Source organism: Brassica napus, chromosome A9, assembly GCF_020379485.1.
Source record: "Brassica napus cultivar Da-Ae chromosome A9, Da-Ae, whole genome shotgun sequence".
NCBI lineage: Eukaryota > Viridiplantae > Streptophyta > Magnoliopsida > Brassicales > Brassicaceae > Brassica > Brassica napus.
This window is the reverse complement of record NC_063442.1, coordinates 30,451,515-30,459,925: the sequence shown is the minus strand read 5'-3', so window position 1 is coordinate 30,459,925 and position 8,411 is coordinate 30,451,515. Positions and strand designations below refer to the sequence as shown.

Genomic DNA, 8,411 nt, shown 5'->3' with positions numbered 1-8,411 from the left:
GTCTTGTGATATTTAAATATTCTATGCGTTAGATAACAAATCGTATGAGTCTCTATTGGTATGTTTTATATACTTTTCTTTTACCATGTCACTGCATAACAAAGAATTTTCTACCGAATTGTGAAAATAAGATATCATTAAAAGATTTGAAAAATATATATATCATCGCAAATCGCAAGTCAAATAAAAGACATGTTAATAAGATATCATTATAAGGTTTTAAATATATATATATCATCGCAAATCGCAGTTCAAATAAGAGATATGTTAATATCACTGGTTAATAAAAAGAAACCCAGTCGTATCTTAAGTTTGATCCTTATTAAAAATCAACATTTATGGTGCGTATTCTGTAATGGCAATTTGTATATGAGTATTAATCATATAACACGAGATTTAAATTTAGTGACCTGATTTTTTATTTTTCGACTAATTGGACTATACCAATTTACAAATTCCATTTAATTATTTAGCTTAAGCACCAAATCTCCAAAATTGAAGAATAACAACACGTCAATCACGTTGCTATTTGATCACGTTAATTTAAAAACTTAGTATTGTTTTCTATATGTTGATTTTTTAATTATATTACTTTCCACACTTATAAAATTGGACTGTACTAATTTTAAATAAGAAAAGTGTTGAAGCTGATATCCTCTTACTATTTTGCTTACATTGTGTTTATCATGATAAGTTCGATTGAAGAACGTGACTAACATTGATGGGTTTTCGAAAATTATATTGTTCCAGAAATCGATGTTTTTAGAAATTTTGTTTATTGAATTTGGACTATCATTAATTGTTTTTAGTTTGGTAAGCTGATACTTTGTTATGGTTTTTTATATGATTGCTAACCAAAAGTTCTGAAGATATTTCTCACAACAGTATTTCTTTTATAATTTAGTTCTTTCGTATTTTACTATTTTATTACCTCTATTTCGTTTTATTTATTATTCATAATTTATATTATGAAAACAATAATTATATTGTTTATGTTTTGTTTTATCTTAAATTTTTAATAAATTTATATAAGTCTTTGCTTATTCTTATAGATCTATTATAATATTATATACTTAAATTACATCAATACTTTAACTTATATAGTTTTAAAGTTATAATATTTTTTAATCTATTACTAGCGCATGATACAGATTACCTCCTAGTTTATAATTAAGTGGAAACCATATATCCATAAGTGCATTTTCACGGTCACCTTTAAAATCGTACTATAAGATTACACTAGGTGACGACCCGCGCCTTGCGCGGGGTGAAAGCTATATAATTTTTTTTTTGTATTTTGTACCTGGTTTACAGATTTTAATTTTATTTTATTTGTAATAATAAAACAGTTTTGATCAATTATAAAACATAAAAACGGTAAAAGAAAACGAATTAAAGAACTACATGAATGGTCTAAATCCGCAAAACATATAGAATAAGGCCCAAATATATATAAGTCTCTAGGGATGGGCGTTCGGATACTTATTCGAGTTCGGTTGGTGTTTCTGATATTGAAGAAGATGAAACCGTAAATTCAAGAGGATGAAACGCCAATAAAACCATAACTCTTGAACTGAAAAGCGATTGCAAAGAGTCTAGGTGATCAAAAGAAAATTTTGGTTGATTGTGTGAAATGATGATGAAATACCTTGGGTGTGACATTATATAGGTAGACCTATGTTAAAAGTAGCACTAAAGTTTCGTATATTGTACATTGTACATTTAATAGAGCAATGATGATTTAGGGTCTGACTGGTTCAAACGCAGCGGTTGCAGTTGCGGTTGCGGGAGTTTGTGGATGCGGGCGATTGCGGTTTCTAGCGGTTTTAAGAGATTTGTACGACTGGTAATGCGGTTAAAAATTGGTGCGTTTGCGGGTGACTTATGACTGGTTAACTACCAAATGCGGTAACAGTCAAATAATAAATTAACAATATTTACATTTAATATAATTATAAAAATATCAAAAATCATAAAATTATAATAAATATAAAATTTATATTTAGAAAGTTATAATTTTAATTTTTGAAAATTTATTGAAATTGTTTTTATTATAAAATTTTATAATATTAATTAAAATAAAATAGATAAATTTTAATATTTTCATAATTTCAATTTTAAATTTTTTATTAAATATTTTTTCTTTGTATATATATTGTTTAAAAAAAAAAAAAAATTTACCCTCCCGCAACCGCCCGCAACCGCAAACGCTAGCTGGAGCCAGCTTTTGAATTTATGAGATTCGGAGCGGTTTGAAGCGGTTTAGAGCGATTTGAGTGATTGTTGCAAACTGCCGACAACCGCTACCGACCGCAAAAGCTGCGTTTGCGGGTGGTAGCGGGAAAACCAATCGCCACCTTAATAACCTAAATCTAATATTTACCTTCCTGTAATATATAGAGCAATAATTATTTAGAGAATAAAGTTGTTCAGTAGCACATAAAGAAACAATTTAAGTTTGCTAATCACGCAGACAATCCTCTTAAAATATTTAGAGTTAATGGTAGACAGGGATGAAATATAGAAATAAGATCTTCCTAATATATTTTATTCGGTGTACCGCAGGAAAATCGTGGGCAAGAATCAATTGAGACAAATTACCTTTTGAAGTAACCGGGATTAAACCAATCCATCTTGATATTAATATGTCGCTCCTTATAAAGCGCTCGTGACTTTATTAAAATTTGGTCGGTCCAGTGGCATAAACTGTAAATCTTCTAGTAACTAACGGACATTTTTAAAAAGGGTCTGAGAGCAGCTGAGAGGCTGACACGTCAGATTTGTACTTTAAGTTCATTTTAAAACAATGCTTCCCAATTAATATATAGGGGATGTTACAATAGAATAATAGTATTAGTTTAAGATACTAATAGCTGGTTGAAATTTATCTACACGTATATTTATGGCTAATTGAACCTAAACTTTCCATAATTATAATTAAATCAATGTTTGGGCCATTCAGTTGGTCTACCATGGTGGGAGGCGCCATGTGCATAGTGGTGGAATGGTTATGATACGCCATTGTTATAATCATGTACCGTCCCAATATATCGCCCACCGTCGATCTAAATTATTGAAGTGGTCGGTCCACTCATTCGATGTTCCACCTATTCGTGACATTGATAATTCATTTTGTTAGTCATATCCCTTGAGGAGATCTAACAAATACTTTTGTTTTCTAATTAATATGTGACATTTTAATGTTGGCGTCGACAAGTTTCGAATAAACACACCTGGACCACTTGCATCAATAACAGAAAACTAAATACATTTTTTTGTAACACAGAAATCTATATCCAATTTATTCATTTTAGCCACTAAAATGGTTGTTGTGTAATTAAGCAAGTAATAAAAGTCGGAGATGGTTTACAAAAGAAAAAAAAGTCGGAGATCGAATTTTCATTAGATGTAAGCATTTTATAATAGAAAACTCACACAACGTCATCTAAAATTTATTAATTTTAATTCAAGAAGTTCTGAGCTGATGTCTATAATTTTTTGATATAAAAATAAAAACCGATTGTTAAATTTCTTCAACGCAGATGTTTAGACTCAAATCTAAAACTTTATTTAAAAGAAAAAAAAGAAGAAGGGTTTACTAGTAGAACTAGCAGCTTCAATATTTGTAAATCAAATTATTTATATGATAAAACAGATTCATGCTATATGTTTCGATACTAAGATATTATAAGTATAATATCTTTTACTTATTATACTTATAATATCTTAGTATCGAAACATTATAAGTATTTAACATTTACACAAAAAAAAAGATATTATAAGTATTAATATTTCATAAAAAGAATCATTTTGTGGAATATAATATAATAAGACTTACTAAATAAAAAAAGACAAAGAAACAAGAGAAAAAGATTAGAATAGCACCAAACCAAGTTTTTGTTTCCAAAGTAGCACTCAAGGCTCAAAGTCACAAAAATAGGTTTCATTAAAGAGGTAAATATACACTTATACCCCTTGGGTTAATTAATCCAAACCTTAGGGTTTAGAGTTAAGGGGTGGAGTTTTAGAATTAGGGTTTAAAATTTTATAAAAAATAAATACTAAAATAAAAAATAAAAATTTTAAAAACAGTTTCAAAAAATATTTTTAAATTATAAAAAGAAAATTTGAAAAAAAATAAAAAAAAATTTTGAAAAAAATAATTTCAAAAAAAAGTTATAAAATTTCGAATCTGAAAACATATAATCTGAAACTATAAATTTTTTTTTTATTTTATTTATTATTTTATTTTTTTTATTTATTTTTAATTATTTTTGTTTGTTTATTTAATTTTAAACCAAGGGTATTAGAGATATTTTACCTTTTAATGAATGTCATTTTTGTGACTTTCTCCTTCTAGTGCTATTTTTGAGACATAAACTTCAAAAGGTGCTATTATTGACAATTGCCCAAGAAACAATGTTTACAAAGTCGGCAGAGTGATCAAGGTCATAAGTTACGTTTTGTTGTATATGCATAGATTTATATGATTTACATATATTATATAATCACGAACAATTATATAATAATTTCTTCTTCCGACATTGTTGTGTTGCTATGAAGGAATATCTAGTGGGTATATACAAAAGCGGGATGATAACAACAAGTCATGACTCATGATTAAGACAGTCTGATTATGCTTGATTGATTAAAGTTGAGCCAAATTAAACATAAAAATGCTTACAAACTTTTTATTATATTCTTTTCGAGGTCTATCTAACCTATATTAAAAGGGATATATGAGGAGTAGCCAGACTGTTCACGTAGGACAATAAAATTAGCCAATTAGAAGAGTATATTTTGCCATGTCACATAGCCATGACACTTGGTTATTTTGGGCTCACGATTTTGGTTATCATGGGCTTGCAATTCCATCTTCTGCGGTTTTTCATAACCAATCGTGTTGATATAATGGGCCTGAAGCCCGTCACACCGTCAAAAGTAAATCGCCCTCTTTACCTTTCGCATTCCCCAAACCCTAAGTCAGAAAACATTCTTCATCACTTTCTCTTCCTCGTCTTCCATCAGTTTCACGATCTCACCTCTAAACAATCAATACATCCCCCACTTCCTCATCCTTTTACTCTCATTTATGGATTCTTTTTGGTTTTCCCCTACATATTTTGTTTATAAAGCTCTAATCCGAGTCTTATTTCGATTAAGTTTCCTAGAAAATTTCCACTAATACCACGCAATGAGTTCCAACGGTAAATCCGCATTATCTGGTGATTCCTCCTCGGAGAAACCAAAAGGCGTTCAGGCTGAGTCCTATTCCGGACCGATCAACCCATCGACACACCCTGTGTCTCTTCCAGCCACTCAATCGGCGAGCCCCACTCGAAGTAAGCCAAGGTAGTAGCATCGGTCTCCTCCGGTCTGACCAAACTCAGCGTACCTGATTCGAAGAACCCCAGTTGTAAGAACCATTATTGTTTCTTTATGAAATTATGTGATTATTATAGAGTCCGTTTGACTTTCATTACAAAAAAAAAATCTGAAGCTTTGAGGTTTATGACACTAAATTACTTGAAGTGTGCTATGTATTGTGAGAAACGTTATTCAGATGTGGATTATGTTTTTGGTAATTTAATCTGATCTTAAATGAAAAGACTCCAAGAACAGTTGTGTTGGGGAAAGGAAGACTTTAGTGAAACTTGTAGGTGGGGACACATGTTTGAGAGCAGCAATGATCTAGCTAACTAACTTTCTTCAGCTCTCATTGATGATTAGAACATATATCAAGTCACTATTCACTTCGTTATTTTATTGTCTATAGTCACTAAGACAGCTCTTCATTTGTTGACTTTTTTTATTAACAAATGTCTATTTGCTTGTAGCCGTGAGATGTTTGATAAATGGGAAGCTCAAAAATGGTGGGGTGAGAATTTTGAGAAGGTCATGGAGTTATACAATGTGCCGCAACTTAATAAGCAGAGTGTCCCGGTTCCAACCGCTCCTCCTAGATCCAAAGATGAGGTATACACTCTTTGAACTTTGATTCTGATGGAACACATGAATGGGTCTTAACTAGAACCATTTTTTTTACTAGAGCTGCAGCAAGAACAGTCCTGCAACTCCACCTCTAAACAAAGAATGTCCTGGAGGAAAAGGCTTACTCGCGGCTAACCAAGCAAGAACACAAACACAAAGTCGGTACCACTGTGATTCGCTGGTCTTGCAACGACGCCAAAGCTTTCTAGCATAAGTGGGACCCAAACCGAGACATCATCGGTTGATATGTCTGCAAGAAGTAGTGGCTCATCAAGGGAAGAAGAAGAAGATGGAGATTATTCAATGGAGGTCTCGGTAGGTAATGCAAGTGACATGGAAACAGAATGGGTGGAACAAGACGATAGCACAATCAGAGCTTTACCAGATGGGACTCGTGAGCTTAGACGTGTTCGCTTCAGGTAAAAAAAACAAAAACTCATTACCCTTTCTGTTGCTAAGAAAAGCACTTGACAGCATATGGTTCATGTTGTTGTTGTTGTAGCCGAGATAGGTTTGGAGAAACAAATGCAAGATTGTGGTGGGAAGAGAACAGAGCTCGGATTCAACAGCAGTACTTATGAACAAATTCTTCTTAAGGTAAAGAAATTTTGATTCTTTGTTCTTTTTTTTTTTGTAACTGAGTAAAACCTTTCATTTATTCGTCTCTGTTTGTTTTAGCCTTTTAGGTAACCTAATTGGCGTGACTAAAGAGCAGATAGATGATCCAAGTCTATATCACATCACTGTTCAGAAGAAGAGTGAGACTTCAGAGGGAAATCAGAAGAAGAAGAAAAGCAAGATCAGGGAGGGAAATCAGAAGAAGAAGAGTGAGACTATATAGGGAAATCAGAAGAAGAAGAAGAGCAAGACCAGGGAAGGAAATTAGAAGAAGAAGAGCAAGACCAGGGACAGAAATCAGAAGATGAAGGGAGTAGAAATCTCTTTCTGAGGAGAAGACATGCTCTTCATGATATTAATAACTTGGTGCAATGCAACCCTTCTTTTCTTTTGTCTATATTAAATGTGTTATGATGTTTTTGTGTGGATGTTTAGCAGCAACTCAAGACAGATGAAAATCTACATTCCAGCAATTTGTTCACAGCTATTCCTATAGTGGATCAAAATTCAATCTTATATACGCATCAAATATTCTTGAGATTTTCCAATAGTGTTGAAGTCCATCAGCTCTACCAACTGTACCTCTGTAATTCCTCTTTTCTACGATGCTTCTCTCCTGAATAATAAAACCCATCATCAGTCTCAATCTAGCTAACACCTGCTTCTTTCTTTAACCACAGATAAATTGCAATATTTTAATTTTTAATTTTAACCACAATGCAATTTTTTTTTACTTTGTAATAATTATTTTGATCACCAACGCATTCTGAGAAAATAGCAGTTTTATTCAAATACGAGTATGACATTATTCAAACTAATTATATATATATAATGCAAATACATCAACTTAGATGGAGAGGAACAAAAGAAATCAAAAGATAAATGTCCTATATCTTTAAAAGTTATAAATTTAATGGGTTTCAAGCCAAAAGAAACATTAACAAAAAAATTATAAAAGACTGTTAATTTAAAATTTATTTTACGTAAACTTAAATAAATGTGGTAATAAAAATAATCTTTCAGTCAAAAAATAAATATATTCATATTAAACTAATTTTAAATCATTTTAATATGTTTGTTTATCGGGTGATATATAATTTACAATAATAAAATAACAAATTTTGAATAGTGAAATTTCAAGATAAAGAATATATATCTTAATTAATAATTTAGTTAAATTTTTATTAATCTTACTAATACCCTATATAAAATTTGAATAAAAACAAGAAATTATTTCAAATAGTTTTAAATTTGCATTTACTTTTATAAGTCTATAACCAGTTACAGTTTATATCATATTGTTTTTTTTTTTTTTTTTTTTTGACAACAATAACTAAACTATGATAGGAAACCTTCCGGCTCGGAAAACCAAACCGGTGGGCATATTGTTTATTTATAGAATACATATAAAAATTAAACTAAATTAATATTATAGAAAAAAATCCGGGCGTAGCCCGGAAAACCCCCTAGTATGAATAAAAGGAAAAACGACAACCAAAGGCAAAGCTAGATAGCCATCAGGGGCCATTTTAAACGATTTAATAGCTTTGAACGAAACATTTAGTATGAACTGTACATAAACATTTTTTTAACTTTTCTTCATTGCATTTCTTTAAATGAAATTTATTCGGGAAATTTGGAAAATAGCTAAACGTTCAGACTTTTTTAGGGTTGTGTGTTGTTGTTGTATGTGAGTAAGTTTTTAATTATTATAAATCATTTATTATAATTTCCCCAAGTATTTAGTCCTTTAACAATTTGAAATATACTTTTTTATCAACTTAAATTATAATCAGTAACCA

The 8,411-nt window shown here is 30.7% G+C and overlaps 1 pseudogene; it reads left to right on the top strand.

The window, feature by feature from the left end:
- Positions 1–5,194: 5,194 nt before the first annotated feature.
- LOC106447776 lies at positions 5,195–7,129 on the top strand (annotated as a pseudogene).
- Positions 7,130–8,411: the final 1,282 nt, after the last annotated feature.